This window comes from Pongo pygmaeus, chromosome 6, assembly GCF_028885625.2.
Source record: "Pongo pygmaeus isolate AG05252 chromosome 6, NHGRI_mPonPyg2-v2.0_pri, whole genome shotgun sequence".
Classification (NCBI taxonomy): domain Eukaryota; kingdom Metazoa; phylum Chordata; class Mammalia; order Primates; family Hominidae; genus Pongo; species Pongo pygmaeus.
This window is the reverse complement of record NC_072379.2, coordinates 120,310,148-120,329,768: the sequence shown is the minus strand read 5'-3', so window position 1 is coordinate 120,329,768 and position 19,621 is coordinate 120,310,148. Positions and strand designations below refer to the sequence as shown.

The window sequence follows — 19,621 nt, the reverse complement described above, 5'->3', positions numbered from 1 at the left end:
TTAGGAAAGGAGAGGGAAGTTTAGAAAGGACTTTGTCTTGCCACTTTGGTGTCGCAAATAAAATAAAGCACCAAACGGACTCCTGAAGTCCCCAATCCAGGCCTTAGCTCCTAGATGCATTTCTAGACCCACTCTGGGCCAGAAGGGAACCCACTTTGCTGAAGAGAGAGACTCAGGCCTGTAGGATTCACCACAAGCCAACTAAAGGGCCCTTGGGCATTGAATAAGCATCAAAGGTAGCCAGGCAGTATTCACCATGGGCCTAGGGCACTGATAGCCATGGGGAGAGACTCCTGCTTGAGAAAAAGTGAGGGAAGAATATGAAAGATTTTATCTTGCAACTTGAGTACCAGTTCAGTCACAGTTCAATAAACCACCAAGTAGATCCCTAAAGTTCCTGACTCTTGGCCTCAGCTCCCAGACAGCATTCCTGGGCCAGAAGGAAACCCACCAACCTGAAGGGAAAGATACAAGTCTGATAGGATTCACTGCCTGCTGACTTGGGCCTTGGGCCTTGGGCCTTGAAAACGTATCAGAGGTAGCCAGGTAATAGTCATCACAGTCTTTGGGAGAGGCACAGTACTGTGCTGGCTTAAGGTCTGACCCAGAGCAGTCCCAGTGGTGGTAGCTACAGGGGTGTTTGTGCCACCCCTCCCCCAACTCCAGGAAGCTCAGCATGGAGAAAGAGACTCTGTTTGGGGTAAAGGAAGGGAAGAGAACAACAGACTGTGCCTGGTAATCCAGGGATTCTCCCAGGACTTACCCAAGACCACTAAGGCAGTAATTTTACCAGTCTGCAAGAGTCACAGTGTTACTGGGCTTTGGGTGCCTCCTAATACAGATACAGCTGCAGTGACCAAACACTTATATCACAGCACTCAATTCCCTTTGAATAATTGGAAAGTCTTCTCAAGAAGGACAGGTTACAAACAAGCCCAGACTGTGAAGATTACAATAAATACCTAACTCTTCAATGCTCAGTCTTCAATGAACATCCACAAGCAACAAGACCATCCAAGAAAGCATGACTTCACCAAATGAACCAAATAAGGCACCAGTGACCAACCCCAGAATGATAGAGATATTTGACCTTTCAGACAGGGAATTCAAAACAACTCTTTCGATGGCACTCGATTAATTCAAGAAAACACAGAGAAGGAATTAAAAATCCTATTGAATATATTTAACGAAAACATTGAAATAATTTTTAAAAATCACGAGAAATTCAAGAGTTGAAAAATTCAGTTGGCATACTGAAGAATGTGTCACATCTCTCAAGAGCAGTATAATTAAGCAGAAGAAAGAATGAGTGAGCTTGAAGACAGGCTCTTTGAAAATACACAATCAGAGAAGATAAAAGAAAAAAGAATAAAAAAGAATGAAGCACACCTATAAAGATCTAGAAAATAGCCTCAAAAGGACAAATCTAAGGACAAATCCTTAAAGAGCAGGTAAAGAGCAAGATTGGGATAGAAAGCGTATTCAGAGGGATAATAACAGAGAACTTTCCAAACATAGAGAGAGATATCAATATTCAACTATAAGAATGTTATAGAACACCAAGCAGATGTAACTCAAATAAGACTACCTCAAGACACTTAACAAACTTCCAAAAGTCAAGGATAAAGAAAGAATCCTAAAAGCAGTAGGAGAAAAAATAAATAAATAATATACAAAGGAGATCCGATATGTCTGGCAGCAGACTTCTCAGTAGAAACCTTATAAGCCAGCAGAGAGTGGCATGATACACTTAAAGTGCTGAAGGAAAAAATAAAAATTCTTATACTAGAATAGTATATCCAGTGAAAATATTCTTCAAACATCAAGGAGAAATAGAGACTTTCCCAGAAAAACAAAAGCTAAAGGATTTCATCAACACTAGACTGCCCTATAAGAAATGCTAAAGGGGTTTTTCAATCTGAAAGAAAAAGATAGTAAGGAGCAATAAGAAATCATCTAAAGGTACAAAACAGCAAGTACACAGAAAAGTACAGAATATTATAATACTGTAATTGTGGTATGTAAACTCATATCTTGAGTAGGAAGACTAAAAATGAACCAATAAAAAATAATAGCTACAACAACTTTTAAAGATGTAGACGGTATAATAAGATATAAATAGAAATAATAAAAAGTTTAAAAGTTGGTTGGGGGAATGAAGTTCAACTGTAGAGTTTATATTAGTTTTCTCTTTGCCTGTGTGTTAGTTGCTGTTCGGTTGTTTTGGGTTTTGTTTGTAACCAGTGTTAAGTTGTCATCAGTTTTAAATAATGGGTTACAACATGTTATTTGCAAGCCTCGTGGTAACCTGAAATCAAAAAACTTACAACAGACCCACAAAAAGGCAAGAAATTAAAACATACCACCAGAGAAAATCACCTCCACAAAAAGGAAAACAGGAAGGAAAGAAAGAAGAGAAGATCAGAAAACCAATTTTAAAATGGCAAGAGTAAATTCTCATCACCAATAACATTGAATGTAAATGGACTAAACTCTCCAATCAAAAGACATAAAGTGGATTAAAAAAATCAAGCTGAATGGATAAAACAGCAAGTCCCAACTATCTTCTCCCTATAAGAAACACACTTCACATATAAAGACACATATAGGCTGAAAATAAAGTGATGAAAAAAGATAGTCCATGCAAATTGAAACTGAAAAAAAAAAACATAGAAACAAAGAAGGTTATTTCATATTGATAAAGGGGTAGATTTAACAAGGGAATACAACAATTGTAAATATATATGCATCCAACACTGGAGCATTCACATATATAAAGCAAATATTCCTAGAGCTAAAGAGAGAAATAGACCCAAGGACATTCTTCACAGAGATTGAAAAAATAATCCTGTAATTTATATGGAACCATGAATGACCCAGAATAGCCAAAGCCATCCTGAGCAAAAAGAACAAAACTGGAAAAATTATTTTACCTGACTTCAACTGATACCAGTGAGTGATAGTAACCAAAACAGCATTGTGCTGGCATAAAAATAGACACAGAAACCAGTGGAACAGAATAGACCACCCAGAAATAAGACGATATATCTACAGTTAGCTCATTTTTGACAAAGGTGCCTTCAATAAGTGGTCCTGGGAAAACTGGATATCTGTATGCAGAAGAATGAAACTAGACCTCTTTCTCGGACCATATACAAAAAATCAAAATGGATTAAACACTTAAATTTAAGAACTCAAAACTATGAAAACTACTAAAAGAAAATATTGAAGAAACTCTCTAGGACATTGGTCTGGGCAATAATTTCTTGGTTACTACTCTACAAGCACAGACAAATAAAGAAAAAATGGACAGATGGAATTATAACAAGTTTAAAAGCCTCTGCACAGCAAAGGAAACAATCAACAAAGTGAAGAGATGACCTACAGCATGGGAGAAAATATTTTCAAACTCTTCATCTGACAATGTATAAGTAACTCAAACACCCAATAGGAAAACATCTAACAATTTGATCAAAAATCAAACAATCTGATTTTTTAAATTAGCAAAAGTTCTGGAAAGACTTTCCTCAAAGAAGACATACAAAAGGCAATCAGGTATAAGAAAAGGTGCTCAACATCATTGATCATCAGAGAGATGCAATTCAAAACTACAACGAGATAATCATCTCATCCCACTTAAAATGGCTTTTATACAAAAGACAGGCAATAACAAATGTTGGCAAGGTTGTGGAGAAAAGGGAATGCTCGTACACTGTTGGTGGGGATGTACATTAGTACGATCACTATAAAGAACAGTATGGAGGTTCTTCAAAAAATCTAAAAATAGAACTTCCATATGACCCAACAATCCCACTGCTAGGTATATACTCAAAAGAAAGGAAATCAGTATATAAAAGAGATCTCTGCACTTCCATGTTTATTGTAGTACTATTCACAATAGCCAAGATTTGTAAGTAACCTAAGTGTCCATCAACAGACAAATAAAGATGTGGTACATATACATAATGGAGTACTATTCAGCCACAAAAAAGAATGAGATCCTTTCATTTGCATTAACATGGATGAAAAGGGAATATTATGTTGAGTGAAATAAGCCAGACACAGAAAGACAAACTTATGTTCTCACTCATTTTGGGGAGCTAAAATTTAAAACATTTGAACTCATGGAGACAGTAGAATGGTGGTTACCAGAGGCTAGGAAGGGTAACAGCAGGTGAGGGAGTGAAGAAGATTCATGGGTACAAAAAGATAGTTAGATAGAATGAATAAGATCTAGTATGTGATAACACTACAGGGTGACTACAGTCAACAATAATTTCCTGTGCATTTTAAAATAACTGTAGAGTATAATTGGAATGTTTGTAATGCAAAAATATGATAAATTCTTAAGAGACGATGGATGCTCCATTTACCCTGATGTGATTATTAAGCACTGTATGCCTGTATCAAAATATCTCATGTACCCCATAGATACATACACATACTATGTACCTATAAAAGTTTAAAATAAATGAAATATAATAGCATCATGGAGAGGCAGTAAATGTGATAAAATGTTAATGATTGAAGACGTGAGCTTTTAATACTATTGCAACTCTTCCATAAGTTTGAAATTATTTCCAAATAAAAATATATACCTAAAGACTTTATGTATATTTCATCAATTTTCATAATATGCTTTCATGCAAATAAATCATACACAGATACACATAGGAAAGAATAAGAGGTGGGAAGGTAGGGTTATTGAGTATAGAGAACTCTTTTTTGGAATTTTGCTGTAAAATAAAGGGGAGAAATGAAACAGTGGCTGGAGATGTTGGAATTAAGAAGGTTTGCTGTAATTGCTGTTATTTGAATGAGTGACATTAAAGCAAATACATAATAGAAAATGAGGAAAATTCAACTCAGGAAGGACAATGGATGAGTCACAAGAAAGAGATAATATTTTCAGAAGCAAAACCCTTCCACAGCCAAGCAGTAATGAGTTCTGGTGCCTACATAGGGCTTGGCCTTATATTACAGCATGGACAGTTCATCTGCTGTAAAGGAAGGGACAGCCCGGGTGTGAATGCAATTAGTTTAGTCTATTTGATGTTAGAGGGACAAGAAGTGCTTTTCTAACAGCTCCTATTTGCTCAGTAAAGTTAGAAGCAAGGTCTCCAGCTACAATTGAAAAGAGGGAGGAATGATGAAAATTTAAGATTACTGCAAAGACAAAAGTAGAAGCGCAAGAAAGCAGAGCTCAGAGGAAGAAAGCAACAATAAAGTCAGCAGACAAGTATTTATAAATGAACCATGAAGCTACCTTAATTTTAAGAGGAAATAAAGCTATTTAGTCTTACAGCACTTAACGATGGGAATACATTCTGAGAAATGTATTGTTAAGTGATTTTTGTGGTTGTATAAACATCATAGAGTGTACTTACACAAACCTAGACGGTATAGCCTACTACACACCTACCCTGTATGGTACAGCCTATTGCTCCCAGGCTACAAACCTGTACAGCATGTTGCTGTACTCAATACGGTAGGCAGTTGTAATACAATGCTATTTGCATATCCAAACAGATCTAAACATTAGAAAAGGTAAGTAAAAATATGGTTCTATAATCCTATGGAACCACCATTGTATATGTAGTCTGTCACTAATGAAAATGTCATTATATAGCACATAACTATGTTTATTTTTTTATTTTCAGAGGCCCATAAGTGGGTAAATGTTCCTAAGGACAAAGATCTCTATAAATCTGCAGAGTGTATATCTGTAAGAATAGAAGACTGATTCCTCGCTCACATCTTCGCTGACCTAATAACTACTCTGGCTTCCAAGATGCTTCAAAAACTAAACTCAGCAAAAAGTGCAGACCAAATATGTGGCAGAAGTTGAACTGAGCTCGTTAAGTTTCATATTATGTATATCCTTTAATATAGCCTTTTAATGCCAATAAGTGTGTCATGCATAGATGAAATGCTAAACTGTCTTATGGCTTAGCAGTATTGGTCTTGGTCTCAGATGGGTATTTAGAACTCAGCCTCTCTTAAGACTTTTCTTTTCTGCCAAAACCTGCTTAGTCACCATCTAGGGTACCCCAAGGTTTTGTTGCTGTGCCCATACAAATTTACTTGAGAAGGTATTCGCTGTCCTAGGCAAAGAGCTAAGTAACAATTAATCTATTTCTGAGGAAAAGAACACATAAGTTAGCCATATAGTGTCAGCATGTCTGAGGAAAATGCTTTTAATCAAATAATACTGAAATGTATAATAAGAAATATGATGAGAAGAGACTGGGATTCCACTAAGATGCTTCCCACCCATCAAATTATTTCTAAAATATGATGATATACCAAAGTGCTTTATGCTTCAATCACAGAAACAAATTCAAGCTTAGACCCAGGCTTAAGGATGGTCCAAAGATTATGCCACTAGCCACATGTAAAGTTAAATAAAAGTACAAATCCTGTTTCTCAGTTGCATGAGCTATGTTTCCAATACTCAATAGTCACATGTAGCTAATAGCTACCATATTAGTGCAGATATAGAACATTTTGTCATCACAGAAAGTTCTATTGGGCAGCACTGGTCCAAACCATGGAAAGCCCCTGTGGTTTACTCCATTTTTTCAATTGTTACTGGTCCCAGGGAAGCATAAAGAAATATGAACTTGTGCTGTAACCTCAGAACTACCTTGGACTTCCAGCTGACCCCAAACTGGAGCTCTGAGCTTTCCCAATCTGGATCTGACTCAGGATAGACCCACATTAACCATCAGAGTTTAGGAGGAGGAGGAAGCAACACTTACCTCAAATGACAAAGTGATGCTTGGGAAAGTCCTTTTAAGACTATGAAATCCTGTGCAAAAATATTCTTTCTATTTTCCTAAGCAATTGCCTTCACTTTGTTGCGGGGCTCTCCCTAGATTATTATATTCATTGCTGGACTCTAGAGCTTGAGATAAATGCAGAAAATTTGGAGGCAGTTCAGAGGAGACACTCAAAGATGATGAAAGGTTTGAGAAATAAAATTCTGTGGCTAAAAAAACAGAAGTCATCCATCCCGGAAGAAAATTGTAAGATTATCTTCAAGCATAAGCATACATATTATATAGAGGATTATGTCCAGCTACTTTGAAAAGCTGCAGACAGAAGAATTAAATTAAATTAAATTATATTAAATTAAATTAACAACATAAAAGTAAATTTCCTGATAATGATGGCTGCGCTGAAACAGGCTATCAAAGAAGTTTAAGAAATCTTCTCTGGATGTATTTGAAAGCAGAAAAGTTTCCATGTAAACATTTTCCAGTAATGACTCCTTCTGAGGAAAGCAGTCAGATATAATTCATTATGTATACATTCTTATGTTTTGTAACATGTACAAATCTGGTCCCAGCTTGTAGGCCTAGGGATTGCTTCTGGCTCCTATCATGCCACCTATTGTCAGGCATGTGGCTACTTATGAGAGCCCTATTCAACAAAGATACTGTATTCTCAGAGTAATTATATTAGAAAATAAGGTCATTGTTTCCCCAGAACCCACTTCTCCTTTCCTTATAACATATCCCATTATTTTTCTTGTGGTACCGTCCTTCTCCTATCCTATACAGCCCTGGTCTCGTTAATCAGAGCATCCATTCTCCCTGGCCACAGTGATTGGCTCAGAAGTAAAAAGTAACCCAAGTCAATCCAGTACGGCTCGACTCCAGGACTTTTTTGTTGTTGTTGTTCAAACTGTTGGGAGCAGATAATCACTCTCTGTGACATATTTGGAAATAGGAGATTTAAGCCTGGTTCTAGTGGTCTGGGTTAGGTTGCCATTACATGCAGAGTACAACAAAGTGATCCTGTAGGAACGTCTGTTAAATTTATCCAGAGCAAAAGCATTGGTTCTCCTGCCAGGAAGCAAGTAGCTAGAGATGGTGAGCAACCTGCTAAGCCACAAAGCTAGAGAAGGGGAGAGAAGGAAAGAAGGAAAAGAAGTCCACTCTTTGGTACACAGCCTTTCTCAATTCATCACCTTCTTTACAGCACCATGCTGTCTCTCCTTCAATGGTCCTTGGCCCTACCACAGTTCTTTGGGACAAATAAACAATCTTCTCCTAAACAGCTTCCTCTGTCCCTAATTCAGTTATCACTGCTCCATGCTTTCCCTCTGCTAAACATTTACTCAAACTTCTCAACCACTGATGTCCTCTTTCCTATTTGTCCTTCGAGGTTTTGTTTGTTTGTTTTTGTGTTGTTGTTGTTGTTGTTGTTGTTGTTGTTTTGAGACGAGTCTCGCTCTGTCGCCCAGGCTGGAGTGCCGTGGCGCAATCTTGGCTCACTGTAATCTCTGCCTCCCGAGTTCAAGCCACTCTTCTGCCTCTGCCTCCCGAGTAGTGGGATTACATGCGTGCACCACCATGGCCAGCTAATTTTTGTATTTCTAGCAGAGGTGGGGTTTCGCCATGTTGGCCAGGCTAATCTCGAACTCCTGGCCTTAAGTGATCCACCAGCCTCGGCCTCCCAAAGTGCTGGGATTACAGGTGTGAGCCACTGTGCCAGCCCTTTGAGTATTTTTGTTGTTGTTGTTGTTTTTTACCATCATTTTAGAGTGGTTTCAGGAAGGCAATAAATGTTCATGGTCAATCCATCATCTTTAAACTACTTTTGTTAAGAACAAGCCAAAATATCAAGAAGAATAAAAATAGAATGAAGGAGAAAGAAAGAATCAAAGCAAGACATAATGTCTGCTAGCTATTGTCATGAACATAACGGCAGGAACTGGGATGCACTTACTCAAGCAGCTCAGGAAACCCATTATGCACTTGGAAATCCTCAGAGTAACAATGCTTCAGTGAGGCTGGAGACCAAACACTGCTGGGTCCAGACAGACACCCAGTCTGTAGACGTTTGAAACTGAAATTTTCCCCTGGTCCAGTGAGGGTGATAAATGCTTTAATTTGGTTGTTTTGTCTTTCTTTTTTTCTACTTTTGGATTGATTTCAGGTCTCTTCTCTTAGGCGTTTTGTTTGTTTAATAAATATTTACTAAGCAACCAATAGGCACACACAGTATTATGTTATTTCCTAAAATAGAACAAGGAGGACTCAAATCTTGCTTCAAAAAAAAAATTTCAATTTTTTGGAGAAAGTAACCTTTCTATTAAGTTATTTTGAAAGAGGAGGGCAGAGCAGGGAAGGAGATGGAGATGGGGTGGGTGGGGCAGTAGTTATAGGAACAAGAGGAAATGTTTAGGCGGAGTCAACCCTCTGGTGCCAAATTGGAGCACTGGTGTTTCCAGATGTCTCTTTAAAATCCCATCTCACTAGCAGGATTAATATTGAAGAGACTTACCCAGATTTGAGGGTGGAAGAATTGGCCTGGTGAAGGTATTATTACTAAAATACACAATTTCACTCTATTCTTGAGCTATAATCTACAATATTTTGTGACCCTTCACTTCCTCATTTAAAATCTCAAAGGCTGTTTTCAGTTCTAAAATTTTAGTATTTGAACCCAAATTCTGGCTTCTGGGCAATCTTCCCATGGTCTTTCTATTTATATCACATCCTGTCCCAAAGCCATTGAATTTTTTTATTCTAACTGATTTGGAATTCTGCATTACTTATTTCAGTCCCCACCCTAAACATATTTTTTCTTCCCAATTTATTCTTAAGGTTGAAATAAAGTTCAAATGAAACCCAGCAACACATAAACCTAGAGAAAAGAAGTAAATAATTTATTTTCTGGTATAGAGGAATCTATTTGTAGCTAGAAATAAACCACATGTTCTCAAATCTGAGTGGAATTATATTAATTATATTTTTTAAAGAATATTCTGAAATGGGATTTTTCTGACCTAAATGAATCATCCAACTGTTATGATAATAGCCCTCCAAAGCTGAGGAAGCCCAGATTTTTTGATACTATAATGTACTGCAGAGTCATCTATCATATAATTTGAACAACAATCTCTAATTGTGTTTTCCTTCATAACCAAAAAGAGCATCTTAAAATTGGATGAGATTTTGAAATGGTCAGGAATTCTTCATTTTTGTTCTTTGAGTATTAGAATCATCCAAGATTATACCCAAAGACACTTTAATTATAATGATAACATTCACTGAAAAAAAAAGAGTGCTATGTAAGCAGGGCGTCCCATGTATTTTTGCATTATGACACACATGAAAGCTGATTATATTTGCACAGCATGCTGGGATCAACTTAGAGTTGCCTCAGCGAGAAGCAACAAACGTAATGGTGGTAGGCGCCTGCTAGCTGTGAAACTAGTATTTCAGGATTCTGGTTACACATCCAAGGCATTAGAGAAGTTTAGGAGTAGAGCATAGACTTTCCTTAGAGAGTTGCCTAAAACTCCCTTTAATCTTCTTCTTAATCGGGACACCCATCTCTCTACTCCTACCTCACTCCCCGGCAAAACTGCATTTTTGCCCAAGGTGGGCTAAGCATACATAATTTTATTTTTACATTGGTTTAGTACATTTTAAAAATCAAAAGAAAATAACACATGAAAACAGAATGTGGATATTTTGCATTAGAGTAAGTTGGCTGCATTATACATATGATTTTAGAGATAGAGCTGCTATGAGGAATTGGCAATAAAATTGTGGACCTTCATGGTCTATGTTTAGTGATCACATCAACAATAAGTTCTCAGTGTGTTATCATCCGTGTGACTTGAGTTGCATATCTAATCAAAAGCCCACCGAGACATTATGAATTCAAGGAAAATGTCTATATTATTACCCAGGAGATTAATAAAATTTCCTAAATTCTCTGTTTATGGTCTCCTACTGACTTAGTTTTATGAAAGATGCTATAAAGATAATTACATTAGATGCTAGCTAGTGACTGCTATTGTACAGGAGTTTCATTTCCATTTTATAGAACAAAACAGTGTTGAAGAAGAGAGTTGTGGTAAATGGTATATATCCTGCTTTGTTTTGCAGAAATTAATTTTGTAATATAAAAGAAAAATGTAATTATTATGATATCTTTAGAAAATAAGTAAAGAAAGGCCTATGGTAACTTCCTGAGTAACTTATTCAAAGATCTTTTTCTCTTTTTTTTGAGACGGAATTTCGCTCTTGTTGCTTAGGCTGGAGTGCAATGGCGAGATCTCGGCTCACCACAACCTCCACCTCCCAGGTTCAAATGACTCTCCTGCTTCAGCCTCCTGAGTAGCTGGGATTACAGGCATGTGCCACCATGCCGGTCTAATTTTTTGTATTTTTAATAGAGACGGGGTTTCTCCATGTTGGTCAGGCTGGTCTCGAACTCCCGGCCTCAGGTGATCCACCCGTCTCGGCCTCCCAAAGTGCTGGGATTACAGGCATGAACCACTGCGCCCAGCAACTTTTGTCTTATAAAATAAAATATAGATTCAAAATCCTAACAACATATAATGATGGCTAGAATATATCAAGTTCTAGATATAGAATATATCAAGTTCATGCCAACAATTTTCCAAAACCTTCCAAACACGTTTCATCTTCAGAACAATACTATGAGGTGGGCACATGTATCTCTATCATACAAATAAGAAAGCTGAAACTAAACAAAATTACCTGGCCAGTCTGTGGACATAGACAGAACCAGCAGAAGTTGAGCAAGATTAAGAAGCAGCTTGTCTGATCCAAGTGCCTGCAATCTTGATCACATTGCCTTAGGCCCAACCATTGCAAAAAATCAACCTAACAAACTAGCTCATTTTACGATGATATTGACCAAATTTCAGGAGTGCCCAAACTTTGTTCCACATTAGAATCACTTGGGGAAATTTTACGATTCCTATTCTCATCCCCTACCAATTAAATCATCATGTCTGGTAGAGTTAGGGGCAACCAAATATCAGTATTATTACACATTCCTAAGTGATTCCCTTTGCCCAAAATTTGGGGACCACTGACCAATGCTGATTTTGGAGGTCTCAGCTTACAGCTGGTCCTATAGTCCTAAATTTCACTTAGGAGAAACCATTGTGCTTCAGGTTCTGGAGCTAGACACTTAACTATAGGCTATGACTAGTCCCTATATGTGTAAATCTTCTCGTCTCCCACCACCCCCCAACCAAAAAAATTTCTACACGTGCACTATTTAATTATTAGGAGATGCACAGGTGGACTGAGCAATGGTAGCATTTTTTTTTTTTTTTTTAATGCACTAGAGCAATATTGGCTAAGCATACAGAGAAGGGAGAGAGAGATTTGGCAATTAGCAGTTATTTTGATACTGTTAGACAGCCAAATAGGAAAACTAAGTCCCCCCCAAAATCCACTTTGGAATCTAATTATCCAATTTGACTCTTTACCATGATCAAATTAGTCAACAAATTGCCTTTTCACTTGTCCTATGTATTCCAGGATATTATAAATGAAAATTTGAAAACTTCGTTTTGCTATTTTTGCAGAGGGTAGAAATCAAAAAGAAACTTACAAGTTATTTGGGCCGACCACTTCATTTTAAGCTGAGGAAGTGAGGCTACAGATTACTGCCTTATTCTCCCAACAAAGCAACCACAGCTCTCAGGGCCTCCTGCTACAGCTTACTATCTCAGGAAATAAAACCCAGGGGTGACACAGTGCCTAAAGGGGGCTGTTGGGATTCTAGACAGAGGCAGTATCTCTGGGGAGGGACATGTGATTGTGATACCCATGATGTTTGAATCCCTTGGGTCGGTGATGCATTCTATTTATAGAAAAATATAGAAAAACAAAATATAGAATATAGAATATATGAAAATAAATATAGAAAACAATATGAATATAGAAAAACAAAAATAAAACATAATTCGGAGAAAGGTTGTCTATCAGAATTCACTCTCAGTATTGGCTGTGTTACACATACTTGGCCTTTCTATGGTGACTCAGCTACCTTCCTGATCAAGGCCTTTCAGGGGAGGGGCTGAGGAGTAAAAGCCTCTGCTGTCACCGCCCTACAGATCGTGAGGTGTTAAGGGGGTGGTTTCCTTCCTTGGTATCAATGCCTACAATCTAGGGCATCCACCTGCAGGCCTAGATGATTTGTGACCTCAGAATTGTTGTGGTTCCTGGACCTTTGTTGATGTAGTTTACTTTGCATCCCTCAGGCAAAACCACAGGGGCTGGGCAAGGAAGGGAAGAGGGAGTCAGGCCTGCAGTAGCTTCTTGGGGTTTCTACCTCTGATCCTCCCTGCACAACTGTAATGTAACATGCTGGCTTCCAGGAGTGTCATTACTTATTTTTTTTTAACTACAATTATGCTCTTAAGAGCATCTATATAGAGGGGAAAAAGGAAAATTAACCAACCAAACTTAAGTTTTCCCTTGAATTACAAAAAAAAATTAATGATTATTCACTTTACAGAAACAAAACCTTACTGTGTCTTAATATGACCAAATAAAAACTTAACCAAAAAAATAAACAAACCAGGGCCGGGCACAGTGGCTCACACCTGTAATCCTAGCACTTTGGGAGGCCAAGGTGGGTGGATCACCTGAGGTCGGGGGTTCCAGACCAGCCTGACCAACATAGAGAAACCCGTCTCCACTAAAAACACAAAATTAGCCAGGTGTCGTGGCAAGTGCCTGTAATCCTAGCTACTCAGGAGGCTGAAGCAGGAGAGTCACTTGAACCCAGGAAGCAGAGGTTGTGGTGAGCCGAGATCGCACCATTGCACTCCAGCCTGAGCAACAAGAGCGAAATTCCGTCAAAAAAAAAAAAAAAAAAACCGTTCATTAATGACTATACTACCAATAGATTCATTACCATGCTAGAAATGCTTCATTTACTCCCCATGGTAAGTGCTGTAGAACAACACTACACTATTAAAGAGACTGAAATTACATTAATGCAGGCTAAGATACTAGTTAGCTCTTTTGGCAAATCACTGGATTTGTTTGTATTGAACTTACTGTGAACAAAACCTCTGGCTTTTTTTCCACATCTTAGGCCAGTCAACATGGCTCTTTCAAAACATACCTGAATATAATTGGTTTATTTGTGTACACTTTTTTATTGGCTCCACACAAATGTGCTACCTAGGATGCTAGAAACAGGTGGGTTGTCTTTCCTGTGTCTGTATTTAGGCCTTTATAAATTTCTATGTATGTGAACTGTCCTCTCCTTTTAATATCCATCTATCTCCCCCCACAGATGACTAATAGAAACCTTATCCACCTTCAGCTGAAAAGCTCCCTTCTCTCTTTTTCTTTATTTTACGGTTCTGTGCAAAAGCCCATTACCCACCCCTTAAAACTCTCTGAAATTTTGATTCTACCCATCCCCAGCTCATCTCTCCCTATGCAAAATCTTTCCCTCTATTACTCTCTTTGGCGACAACGCATTTGTAGGAAGAAGACAAAATTCCTATTAAAAAAGAAGACTCAAGCTTGCTTCCATAACAGGACAGCCATATAAATGATGGTTTTGTTGTTTAGTTTCATTTAGTTAAATGTAGGTAGGCCCTAGAGCTCAGTTAGAATTGGAATGGTTGAGAAAATGAAGAAATAAAATTCTTTGCATAATTTAGAATTGTTAAAAAAAAATGTTCCCTTGGAAGACAAGGGAGACAAAGAATTGGGGATCCTAGGACTGGAAGAGAAGCTTTAGAAGAAACATTTAAATAGAGGGCAAGAAAGGCCTGAGGGGAAAAAAAAAGAGAAAGTGAAAGTAAGAATACCCCTCTGATAAGGATATTTAGGGCACTTCAAAAAAAGTAGTAGTGCTGAAGAGGTTGTTTATGAGTGCACCAACCAGCCACCTCTGTCCCTTTCCCAGATGATCCAGAAAATGAAGCTTCCTGGCCAGGAAAACAAAACGACCGTGGTTGTGGGAACCATTAACAGATGACGTGTGGGTTCAGGAGGTGCCCAAGCTGAAGGTCTGTGCGCTGGGTGTGACCAGCCGGGCCCGCAGCCACATCGTCAGGGCGTGGGGCAAGAACCTCACTTTCGACCAGCTGGCCCTGGACTCCCCCAAGGTCTGCGGCACCGTCCTGCTCTCAGGTCCTCGCAAGGGTTGAGAGGTGTACCGGCACTTCGACAAGGCCCCAGGAACCCCGCACAGCCACACCAAACCCTACATCCGCTCCAAGGGCTGGAAGTTCGAGCGTGCCAGAGGCCAAGGGGCCAGCCAAGGCTACAAAAACTAATCCTGGATTCTACCTTCTTTTTTCTTTTCTTTTTTTTTTTTTTTATTATTATTATACTTTAAGTTCTAGGGTACATGTGCACAATGTGCAGGTTTGTTACATATGTATACATGTGCCATGTTGGTGTGCTGCACCCATTAATTCGTCATTTACATTAGGTATATCTCCTAATGATATCCCTCCCCGCTTCCCCCATCCCACGACAGGCCCCAGTGTGTGATGTTCCCCTTCCTGTGTCCAAGTGTTCTCATTGTTCCATTCCCACCTATGAGTGAGAACATGCGGTGTTTGGTTTTTTGTCCTTGAAACAGTTTACTGAGAATGATGGTTTCCAGCTTCATCCATGTCCCTACAAAGGACATGAACTCATCCTTTTTTATAGCTGCATAGTATTCCATGGTGTGTATGTGCCACATTTTCTTAATCCAGTCTATCATTGATGGACTTTTGGGTTGGTTCCAGGTCTTTGCTATTGTGAATAGTGCCACAATAAACATACGTGTGCATGTGTCTTGATAGCAGCATGAGTTATAATCCTTTGGGTATATACCCAGTAATGGGATTGCTGGGTCATATGGTATTTCTAGTTCTAGATCCCTGAGGAATCGCCACGCTGTCTTCCACAATGGTTGAACTAGTTTACAGTCCCACCAACAGTGTAAAAGTATTCCTATTTCTCCACATCCTCTCCAGCACCTGTTATTTCCTGACTTTTTAATGATCGCCATTCTAACTGGTGTGAGATGGTATCTCATTGTGGTTTTGATTTGCATTTCTCTGATGGCCAGTGATGATGAGCATTTTTTCATGTGTCTGTTGGCTGTATAAATGTCTTCTTTTGAGAAGTGTCTGTTCATATCCTTCACCCACTTTTTGATGGGGTTGTTTGTTTTTTTCTTGTAAGTTTGTTTTAGTTCTTTGTAGATTCTGGATACTAGTCCTTTGTCAGATGAGTAGATTGCAAAAATTTTCTCCCATTCTGTAAATCTGTTCGCTCTGATGGTAGTTTCTTTTGCTGTGCAGAAGCTCTTTAGTTTAATTAGATCCCATTTGTCAATTTTGGATTTTGTTGCCATTGCTTTTGGTGTTTTAGACATGAAGTCCTTGCCTATGCCTATGTCCTGAATGGTATTGCCTAGGTTTTCTTCTAGGGTTTTTATGGTTTTAGGTATAACATTTAAGTCTTTAATCCACCTTGAATTAATTTTTGTATAAGGTGTAAGGAAGGGATCCAGTTTCAGCTTTCTACATATGGCTAGCCAGTTTTCCCAGCACCATTTATTAAATAGGGAATCCTTTCCCCATTTCTTGTTTTTGTCAGGTTTGTCAAAGATCAGATGGTTGTAGATGTGTGGTATTACTTCTGAGGGCTCTGTTCTGTACCATTGGTCTACATCTCTGTTTTGGTACCAGTACCATGCTGTTTTGGTTACTGTAGCCTTCTACTATAGTTTGAAGTCAGGTAGCATGATGCCTCCAGCTTTGTTCTTTTGGCTCAGGATTGTCTTCACAATGCAGGCTCTTTTTTGGTTTCATATGAACTTTAAAGTAGTTTTTTCCAATTCTGTGAAGAAAGTCATTGGTAGCTTGATGAGGATGGCATTGAATCTATAAATTACCTTAGGCAGTATGGCCATTTTCATGTTATTGATTCTTCCTAACCATGAGCATGGAATGTTCTTCCATTTGTTTGTGTCCTCTTTTATTTCATTGAGCAGTAGTTTGTAGTTCTTCTTGAAGAGGTCCTTCACATCCCTTCTAAGTTGGATTCCTAAGTCTTTTATTCTCTTTGAAGCAATTGTGAATGGGAGTTCACTAATGATTTGTCTCTCTGTCTGTCTGTTATTGGTGTATAAGAATGCTTGTGATTTTTCCACATTGATTGTGTATCCTGAGACTTTGCCTAAGTTGCTTATCAGCTTAAGGAGATTTTGGACTGAAACGATGGGGTTTTCTAAATATACGATTTTATCATCTGCAAACAGGGAGAACTTGACTTCCTCTTTTCCTAATTGAATGCCCTTTATTTCTTTCTCCTGCCTGATTGCCCTGGCCAGATCTTTCAACACTATGTTGAATAGGAGTGGTCAGAGAGGGCACGGGTCCCACACACATGAAGCCTTGCTCATTGCTAGCACAGCAGACTGAGATGGAACTGCAAGGCGGCAGCCAGGCTGGGGGAGGGGCGTCCACCATTGCTGAGGCTTGAGCTGGTAAACAAAGCAGCTGGGAAGCTGGAACTGGATGGAGCCCACCGCAGCTCAAGGAGGCCTGCCTGCCTCAGTAGACTCCACCTCTGGGGGCAGGGCATACCCGAACAAAAGACGCAGAAACCTCTGCAGACTTAAATGTCCCTATGTGACAGCTTTGAAGAGAGTAGTGGTTCTCCCAGCATGGAGTTTGAGATCTGAGAACGGACAGACTGCTTACCTTCTTATTAAAAAGATTTTGGATGCTGACAAAAAGTAATATCTGTGGTCACGAAGGATTAGGGGAACTATCTTTATCTAGTCAGAGACCAGAGACCCTCTCTTTTATCTGGTCAGAGATCCTCCTTTTCTGCACCATTTTCTAATGGAGTGTATAAAATGTGAAGCTACCTGTACTTGTACTTGTTACAACAGAGAGAGCAAGTTCACCTCTGTAAATTACTAAGATAAGTAAAGGAAAGAATGTTAACTGAAACTATTAATCATGAGTTGAGAACTGAGAGAGTTCCAGAGAAGAGTTGTCATAGCACTAAGTGAAAGCCATTTATCAATGTGGAAGGCATGAGTGCAAATATTTAGGGAGGCTCTTCATATAAATAAAAAGGAAAGGACCTGCACCCTGGAGGAAGGTTCCAGCTGATATGATAAGGGAGGTGACTTCATATATCAGATCATCCATTTGAGGAGGTAAAAATCTGGAATAATGTGCCCCAAGACAGACTCCCTCTTCAGAATTCTGTGAAGGTGCCTTCTTTAGAGCCACTTGGAGTTGTCTTGTTACCTTTCGGGATTTTTTTTTTTTTCTAAGACGAGGTCTCACTGGAGTGCAATGGCACGGTTATAGCTCACTACTGCAGCCTCCAACTCTTGAGTTCGAGCAATCCTCATACCTCAGCCTCCTGAGAAGCTAGGACTACAGGTGGACACTGTCAGGCCTCTGAGCCCAGGCCAGGACATCGCATCCCCTGTGACTTGCATGTATACATCCAGATGGCCTAAAGTAACTGAAGATCCACAAAAGAAATAAAAACAGCCTTAACTGATGACATTCCACCATTGTGATTTGTTCTTGCCCCACCCTAACTGATCAATGTACTTTGTAGTCTCCCCCACCCTTAAGAAGGTTCTTTGTAATTCTCCCCACCCTTGAGAATGTACTTTGTGAAATCCACCCCTGCCCACCAGAGAACAACCCCCTTTGACTGTAATTTTCCATTACCTTCCCAAATCCTATAAAACTGCCCCACCCCTATCTCCCTTCGCTGACTCTCTTTTCGGACTCAGCCCGCCTGCACCCAGGTGAAATAAACAGCCATGTTGCTGACACAAAGCCTGTTTGGTGGTCTCTTCACACGGACGCGCATGAAAGACACCACCATGCCTGACTAATTTTTATCATTTTTTTAGTAGAGATGAAGTCTTGCTATGTTGCCCAGGCTGGTCTCAAATACCTGGGCTCAAGCAATACTCTGGTCTGAGCCTCCCAAAGTGCTGAGATTACAAGCATGAGCCACTGCACCTGGCCTGGCCTGTTGTCTTTAGGAATCCTTATTGTATCACCTTTCTCCCCTTCATTTCATTCCTCTATCTTTTGTTCTTCAGAGAAACACAGGGGTGTGGGAAATAATAAGCAACCCATTAAGCAGTCATTTAAAGAAGCCAAGTTCTAATTTTTTCTAGATTCTTAGGATCATATTGGCACTATTTGTCTAACAAAGAAAGTTAATTGCAACCTTAATATAGTTTTTAAAATTACTTACTGTCTGTGATCCAAATAAAATGTAAGCAATATGAAGACAAGGATTTTATCCTTGTTGTTCAATGCTTTGTGCCCGGCACCTAGAAAAATGTCTAGATGATGTGGTAGGAGTTATCAAGAAATTATTTTAGGCAGATAGAGAGGAAAAGGGGTCCTTGGGAAGTTTTCATTTTTTTAAAAAGCATCTCCAGAAAAGTTTCCTGTAAAGCCCCTGCTCTTAGAGCCAGGCTGGCAACCTTTGATATGCAAAAACAGGCCATTAGAAACTGGGTCCACCCAAACATCGTGATTCCCAGGGTCTTCCTGACCTTGCCCAACATGTTCCTGGCAACATGGCCACCCCCACATATCCCCACGTGTGTAGAACATCATGGCGGCCTTCATTTGCATATTAGGGTGGGAGGGCCAGCTTTTTCATGGGCTACATGAATGACATGCCTGGTCAAACCAATCCCCTGAGCCCTATGCAAATCAGACACCACTTTCTCCAGCCTCTGCATATATCTGGCTGGTATCCACCGCACTTGGGGTTGGTTCCCTCTCTCTACTTTGGAGCCCGGC

General features: G+C 39.2%; 1 long non-coding RNA gene and 1 pseudogene across 1 annotated transcript in view; both read left to right on the top strand.

Annotated features, from left to right (window-relative positions):
• LOC134739889 (uncharacterized) overlaps positions 1 to 8,184 on the top strand; it is a 64,193-nt gene extending 56,009 nt beyond the window's left edge. Inside the window, exon 3 of the long non-coding RNA XR_010126981.1 lies at positions 5,661 to 8,184. This is a non-coding gene — a long non-coding RNA (uncharacterized LOC134739889). The remainder of the gene's footprint in view (positions 1 to 5,660) is intronic.
• Positions 8,185 to 8,683: 499 nt separating this feature from the next.
• Positions 8,684 to 18,341, top strand: LOC134739944 (large ribosomal subunit protein eL18-like; annotated as a pseudogene).
• The last annotated feature ends 1,280 nt before the right edge of the window (positions 18,342 to 19,621 follow it).